The sequence below is a fragment of the Alexandromys fortis genome, unplaced genomic scaffold (genome assembly GCF_014885135.2).
Source record: "Alexandromys fortis isolate MF-2015 unplaced genomic scaffold, M_Fortis_MF-2015_v1.1 scaffold_58, whole genome shotgun sequence".
Classification (NCBI taxonomy): Eukaryota; Metazoa; Chordata; class Mammalia; order Rodentia; family Cricetidae; genus Alexandromys; species Alexandromys fortis.
The window spans coordinates 3,075,676-3,083,872 of record NW_026067940.1 but is presented as its reverse complement, the minus strand read 5'-3'; positions in this window follow the sequence as shown (position 1 = coordinate 3,083,872).

The following is an 8,197-nucleotide window of genomic DNA, read 5'->3' as shown; positions in this document are numbered from 1 at the left end:
AGGATAACATCTTCCTGGAAGGAGTTGTGCACTAATAGTTGAGTGACCCACGGCCTGCCAAACCGTGAGAATGGCCCAAAGGAGAGAAGTAGGCAGAGCCCTTTGTGTCCATTTAAGGCGTGGTCCAGGATGCCCTAGGGGGAAAGAATGGCAAGAAGGACGCCCAGTTGCGGGAATGCTCTGGGCCTTTAGGGTGTGTTGGGAGAAAGCTCCCTGTTCCTAAGGAAGGCAGGCCCAACACCTCCATGCTTCCTCCAAGACCACAGTCCGGTCATCTGAGAAGGTGGCTTCCAGGAGAGCAGACTACAGAGATAAGGGAGAATGTGTTTGGTGGTTGAGGCAGGAAGAAAGTAAGTTCAAGACCAATCTTGCTACAAAAAAAAAAAAAAAAAAAAAAAAAAAAAAAAAAAAAAAAAATAAGGTGGTATGTGTGATTACGTGTGTGTGTGTGTGTGTGTGTGTGTGTGTGTGTGTGTTTGATCTAGAACACCTGTTTAATGCCCAGATGAAGAGTACATTCTTTGGGAAGAACAGAAACCTAGTGAAGCCACAGTCTCCAGAATCCCTAGACCCTGGTAAGGGTTGGTTAGAGAAACAGAGCAAGAACCCATGGGAACCAATCCTTAGATTGTCCTGCCTCCAAACACACACTCCTGTTATGAGAACCATTGTGGGGGTGGGGAGCTGTTAAAATGGATCCCAGATCCACCCTAGAGATTCTGATCGGGTTGGGGTGGAGCCTGGGAATCTGTATTTGAAAGGTGTCCGAGATGATGTTAGCACTCACCATCAGGCGGGCTGAAGCCTAAGGTAGCCTTGCAGCAAGGGAGGCCTCTACCCAGCAGCTCACTCACCCGAGGACTAGTGGTCACCAGAGCTGCTACTGGGGCTCCTTCCAGCCCAGAGTACCGACTGGAGAGGGCGTATTTGAACTTTCTGTTTCTGTTCTCTAGAGCCAATGAGACCAGGTCTAAACTTCTCCCAGCACAGCTTGTAAAGATTTGAAAACAGCTGCCCTCTAGTTTGACTCGCTCCCCTTTCACCCCATCTTTTCAGTGATTCCAGAGAGAGGGCCCTGGATGCCTCAAGAGTTCATTTCATTCATTGCAGAAGAGATGTTTTCAGGACCTGAGAGTATATAGTTCCGTGGCAGAGAACTTACACAGCATGTGTGAGGCTATGGGCTCAAACCTCAGAAGAAGAAGAAAAAACCCCAGAACCTAGGCACTTGAGATACTTGGATGTGTCAAGGTAGAACCATTCTGGGAAAGACCCATAGACTCCCAAGGGCCTCCTTCTTTTGGATAGCTTGTAATTTCTGGCTTATTCTATACCACAGGCTATTCAACGATCAAAGGCCTTCAATAACCTTATGAGACAAATCATTGATAAATGATTAAACTAAAGCCAGGAACAAGGGAACAATTTGGGAAGTAGTTTAAGGTCAAATGGCAGAGGGGGATCTATAGACTCCACCGGCTCAGGACTCACCCTACTCTGCAGTACCCGATCGGCAGTGTAGGTAGAGAAGCTGCCATGGGCCCAGGACTCACCCCTACCCTGCAGTGCCCAATCAGTACTGCCTGTAATAAAGCTGCCATGTGTTGGGAGCTGAGAGGGTAGCCTTAGAGCAGCGAGCTTGGACTATAGTAACAGTTGATGTTCATGAATCCTAATTTGGATGCCGTCTTATCTGATGCATTCAGAAGCACTTGGAGCTGAGTGTGGTACCCTTTATTATAGAAGAGGAAAGTGAGAGTCAGTGCATTTTTTAATGACTTACTCAAAGTCTCTGGCAAGTGGTGGAGCCAGGACTGGAACCAGCTGTGTGACTTTGGGCCAGCCTCCTCCCCTCTGGGTGTCAGTGCCTCATTTGTGAAATGAAAATGCTGGCCTAAATTAGTGCTGGGGAAGGACTTCCCAGGCTCTGATGTGCATACACATCTCCTGGGGAATCTTGTAAAACATAGATTCTGGTTTAGTAGTTTTGGGTGGGGCCTGAGACCGGATGTCTCTCACAAGCTCCCAGGGGAAGGTGGTGCTGATGTTGTGGATCCAGAGACCACACCGAAGCAGCCAGGCTCCAGGGGACCCACCCAACTCTGATGTTCTTAGTTTATGGGCTTAGGAAGACTCGCCCCAAAGGCCTTGAAAAATCAGGAAGTAGGTTATCCTGACTGAAGATCTTAGTGGGCACTTTCCATGTCTGGGCAAGCCCTGGGACCTAGTTTGAAGTGTCTGCCCCTGAGCCTTTCATATTGCTACTCTGTTGACCTTAGGCTGACGTCTCCAGAGTGTTAGAGGGCTTAGATCAGTGTCTAGGTTAGTGCCCTGCTGTTCTCTATAATAGGTATAAAAAGGTTGCCAAGATTCTATGTCCTGGGGTCACCTACCAATCCCATAGTAGCCACCTTATCTAACCCTCTAGGATTGTTCACAGATACCTTCTGAGGGCATGGTAAGGGTACATTTTTCCTCTGCCCTTTCAGTTAGATGTGGCCATGTGCCTTGCTCCAGTATTTAACCGAGAGGAAAATGACTCATGTCATTTCTGTACAGAACTCCTTCTTTGATTGCTTACTTGAGACAGAGTTTTGCTATGTTGCCCAATCTTGTCTAGTACTCACAATCCTCCTGCCTCAGCCTCCAGGGTAGCTGAGGTTACAGGTTTGCGTCACTATGCCCAGCTCGTACAGAATGCTTGTTGTTTGTTTCTGTGACCCAACTTTGCTGTGTTGTCAAAGCTCTCCCGAAACTCACAATCCTCCTGCCTCAGCCTCGCAAGTGTTGGAATTACAGGATCGCTTAGAACTCTTCAGAGAGCGTGACGGGGAGATAGCTCAGTGAGTAAAGTACTTGCTGTGCAAGCAATAAGGCCTGTGCTCCATCCCTGGTAATTACACAAAAGTACAGGCAGGTGGGAGATTACTTACAGTATCAGCACTGTAGGGACAGAGAGCAACAGATACCTGGTGTTCACTAGCAAGCCTAGCCAGGGAGTCCTCAGTTCAGGGAAAGACCCTGTCTCAAAACCAAGGTGCATAGCTCCTGAGGAGCAACACCCAGGCTGATTTTTGGCTTCCACACATACACGTGCATGCACACCTCACATAACCATGCATATCCACTTGCACATGTGTGCACACCCAACTCTTTAAGAGCCACTGTGTGAATCTTTATGCCCCCCCTTTTTTTGCCTTGCAAAGAGGTTGGGGACAAGTGCAGGACGCAGCTTGTACTCACTGTGTCTCAGAGAGCAGAGCCCTTCATCCTGAGTGGGGCCTGTGGCAGGAGTATTGTATAGCCATTGCCCTGGGTACACTGTTGGGCCAGAGAGAGCTCATTAGTGTAGCATGAATAGTCCATCCTGGCGACTATAGGCATATCTTGTCAGTTGTGACTTTCCATAGGAAGTGTTCAGTCCTAAGAAGCAGGTTTCTGTGAGGTGAGTCTAATGGTCTGCTAATGTTTTTTTCTCAATGTCTCTTTGAGAGGGGTCACCTTGCTGAGGCAGAGGGTGTGTCTCCCTGAGCCTATGAACTCCCTCATTATGCCAATTTTATGAAGAGAACTCAGATTTTATTCTCCTAGAGCTTGGCCAGAGCTTGACTCAAGGAAGCCTCAATGATCCCGAGTTCCTCTCTTGAGCCTCTCCTGCCCCTTAGCCTCCAGCCAGGTGTTTGTCTCTTCTTGACCCCATTCAGGCTGGACACCTCACAGCCATCTTCTCTACCCAGTCTTGATTTCCTTTTATCAAAGATGGGAGCATTTAAACTTCTCATCCTGAGACACCTGAAAACCAGGCAGGAAGAAAGTTGTTCATAATCCCTCATCTAGAAAGACTCTCTGCTGACACCGTCCTCTTCCTCCATGAAGAAGCTGAAACTTTTCTGTCGCCTGGTTTTGTTGCTGTCACAAGCCAAAATGCATTTAATGATTTGTTTAATGACCTTCCAAAAAAATGAAATTCAAGCCAGCAACTAAGATGGTAACTTTAAAATTCAAACATTCCCGGCTGGTGAGACGGCTCAGTGGGTAAAAACGCTTGTCACACAAACCTGACAACCTGCCTTTGAGCCCCAGAATCCACATAGAGGTATAACAAGAAAACCGCCTCCACCAAATTGTCCTTTGACCTCCACAAGTACACTGTGGCACATACCCCTTCCTCCCCCACCAATAATTAAATTCAAACATCCTAACACAATACAATCCATTGATATACCAGGCAAAAACCTGCTTGCTCAAGATTGTTGGCAGAAGAATGCTTAAAAACCTTTGTTTCCTGTGATTAAGCTACCAAATTGGTATAAAAGCCAAAAACTTATTTGTAGTAAAAAATGTTGCAATTCATAGCATATGATAGTCTTGAGTCTGAGCTAAAGTGTTCTCCAGTAAAGTGTGGCGTGGCGCATGCGTAGTGAGAAACTCATGGGACCATGGCTGTCCTAAAGTTGATAGCTACAACAGGGGCACGTGCTGCCATGCCACAGATTCCTATCGGGCTTGATTTTGAGTTAACTTTTGGTCACTGTGTGTTCAGAAACCTTTTAATCTTACCAAACTTTTCAGTTTTAATCTCCACGTTTAGTTAGGGTTGGGATTCATGGTTTCAGGCACTGTGGTTCAAAGGATATTATTTGTATTAAAAGAGAAAGCTAAGAAACAGGAAACAGTTGATAGGTCCAGAGGTGCCCAGCTGGCAGGCTGCGAAAGCTCGTTTCTTTGGGCCTCAGTCAGGTCTGGTAACACCTCTGCTCTGTGGTCCAGTGTCCCGGAGGGCCACTCCGGGGCAGCCCTTTTGCTTCTGCAACACGGGCATTCAGATGCCAAGATGGCATGGGAAAGGGGAAAATTCTGCAGGCCCCAGCCTGAACCCTGAGCCCACAAATCCAATCTCTGTTAGACCCAAGCTGGGATCAAATGCCTTCAAGTCCAGACTCAGCCCCATCAGAGGGGGCAGTGGGCCCTCTCAAGACGAAAGAGATCCCTGGTGAATCAGGAAAGTTATTGGGTTGGAAAGTGATTAAAGGGCTGAGCGTGGGAGGGGATTTCCAGCAAGAGAGGCAGGCCCAGGAGCATGCCCGGGCTGGCCAACTACACAGTTGCTGCCCACTTGAGGTCTGTTGCAATAGTGCCCATAAAATTCAAGTCATTAGAGACTTGAAACTTGGGCCAGTTTTTAAAAAAAAAACCAACAAAAAATAAAAAAATAAAAACCATAGATCGGAGGAAACCCCAAAGTCCTGAACAAAAAGGACTGTACATCAATGGGGAACAGGAGGATCAGAAATCTGGGGGATGGATCTGCTGGGGTAAGAGAGGAAGGCTGGGAGGGACCAGTGAATTGGAGGGTGAATACAGAGAGGGGGGCAGGGTAGGGTGGACTCACTCTACCCCATGTAGGTGAGCTACCTGTTTCTGATGAACTAGGAGAAAGGAACTGGCTGAAGAGGGATCAGCAATGATCCTTGTTTCTTGCCTATACAGGGAGTTCCTGAGGCTCTGTGAGCCAACCAGGCTTTCCTGAAAATCATTGTTAACTTCACACAATAGAGCTTGACAGCCTTCTCCTTTACAGTTGAGAACTGGAGGTGTGAGGGCAGAGGTGACTGTCTACCGTGCTATTAGCTGGAGTGGATCTTTAGTGACCTGTCTCCCAGCCAAGTGCTCCTTCCTCTACGTCAGTGGTTCATACTCGCTTACACACAGTGCTTGTTCAGCCTCAAACCCACGGCCCTGACTCAGTAGGTCTAGGATGGAGTCTGAATTTTGCTTTTCTGATGCTGCTGGTCCTGAACATTTTGAGAACCATTGCTCTAAACTCTGGCCATCAAAAGTATATGGAGCTGTATCGATAATGTATAACTTGAAGGCTTCTAGAAATGCATATTCTCTGATCCCAAACCAGACCTACTAAATTACTAGCATCTATCCCTAACTGAAAAAAAACCCTTTCAATTCTAGTGGCCAGGTGCCCAAGGTGCAGAGGAAAAACTGCCTCTTTTTCTTTCCGGAGACTGGTGGGGAGGGGGTCTCTGTCCAATTTGATACTGATAGTCCCCAAACAGGAGACTCTGCTGTGCTCACCCAGAGAAGCTCACAGATGTCCTGTACACAGTAACCTTCATGAATGCACTTGAAATCAGCCCTGCTCTCAAGCCAGGCCTGGCTTTTCAGTTTCATTGAGAGATTTCTACCTAGGCTGGATATAGGGGTACATGTTTGTAATCTCAACACTAGGGCAGCTGAGACAGGAGGATCTCAAGAGCCATAGGTCAGCTTGTACATGGGGAGACCGCATCTTCAAACACTAGGAAAACAAATGGCGGCATCTTCAGGTTAGACCACCAACATATCAGTCACATATCAGTGTGGACCTTCCCAGACTTAACCCACACAACAGGGGTGGGCTTCACTTCATGTGGGGTCATGTTTCACACCATGTTATGGCTCCAATACTGAAATATTCCCTGCTCAACCATGAATTTTAGTCAGTTCTCATATTTAAAAATATTTATTTAATTTTATGTGTATGTGTGTGTGCCTAAGTGTATGTTTATAGCACATGTGTGCAGAACCTGTGGAGGTCAGAAGAGGGGTGAGTTCCTTGGAACTGGAGTTACAGATGGTTGTGACCCACCACGTGGGTGCTGGGAACTGAACCCAGGTCCTCTGCAAGAACAGTCAGTGCTCTTAACCCTTGAGCCATCTCTGTAGCCCCTCACACTCATTTGTAACTGACCGTATGTTGATGTGCTGGGTACTTAACTAGATTTGTAAAGGAAGCAACATGGGCAGACGACTGAAAACCTCAAGTACGACAGAATGATCAACAATTAAAAGTGGAAAAATACTATTTCCCCTATTCTTTCTTAGAGGAACTGTTAACTATTGAGTTCTGGACTTTAATCTTTACATTTATGTATTTATTTATTTTGTGAGGGGAGTGAGAGAGCTGTGTGAATGCCATGGTGTGTATGGTTAGAGGTCAGAGGACAACTTGGAGAAGTCAGCTCTCTCCTTCCACCTCGTGGGTTGTGGGGATCAGACGCAGGCTGTCAGGTTTGACGACAAGTGCCCTTACCGGCTGAGCCACCGGACTTGCCTTTGCTTAGGTCACCATGTAGCCTTCCAGTCTTGAACACACTGTATATGACCTAACCTGGTCTGAAGCTCTTGATTCTCCTGCCTCAGCCTCCTGTGTGCTGGGACTACAGATGTTACCTGCCAGGTCTAGCTTTGTTACTATTTTAGGTGATATATTTAGACCTCCTTTAATCAGTTCACTAGCTACCCTGTTTCACCGCCCAACCTTTGGACTGTATTTTGCCATTTAGACCACTCATCAGTAAGTGTTTATCAAGGCCGTACTGTGAATCAAGCAGCATTCCAGATGCTGGAGCTGTGGGGGTGAAGAAAATATCAAACTCCTGCTGATATAAAGCCTAGTAGAGGGCAGACAATAGATCAATAGGGAAAACGGAGCTGAAGAGGGAGATGCGGAAATAAAGCAGAGAGGGGGACCCACTGTGGGGAGTGTGTGAAAGTGGAAGCAGGGCGTGGGGGCATCTCACGGAGAAGGTAGTACTGGAGCGAAGAATTGAGGGAGGTGAAGAAGAGCCAGGTGGTGATGTGGTGAGCACTCCCTTCCGTCAGAATGTAACATGCGTGCAAAGGAAGGAGGTTAAGGCAGCGAGCTGGAGCAGGCCTCCAGCCACCAGTTCTGGATGGCCCGGCTGGCGGGCAGCATCACTACCATTAACCTTTCTCTGTGCGATGAGATGGCTCTCATGGCTCTTGAGCAAAGAAGTTTCATCATTTTACACAGTTAATTGTTTCTTTTCTTTTTGAACAGGTCTTACTATGTAGCCCAACATAGCCTGGAACTTTCTATGTAGGTTGGGCTAGCCTCAAACTTGTAGCAGCTCTCCAGCCTCCAGAGTGCTAGAAATGCTTACCATTATACCTGGGTTAGTTTAAGATTCTTAGTGTTAATATGGATTCCATTTTTTGAAAGATTGTTTAAATTTATTTTTTAGACAGGTCTCATGTATCCAAGTGGGTCTTGATCTCACTTTGTAGCTGAGAACAACCTTGAATTTTGATATTATTATTTATTATTATTTTTCCTTTTCTTTTTTTCTCTTCCTCCTCCTCCTTCTCCTCCTCCTCCTCCTCCTCCTCCTCCTCCCCC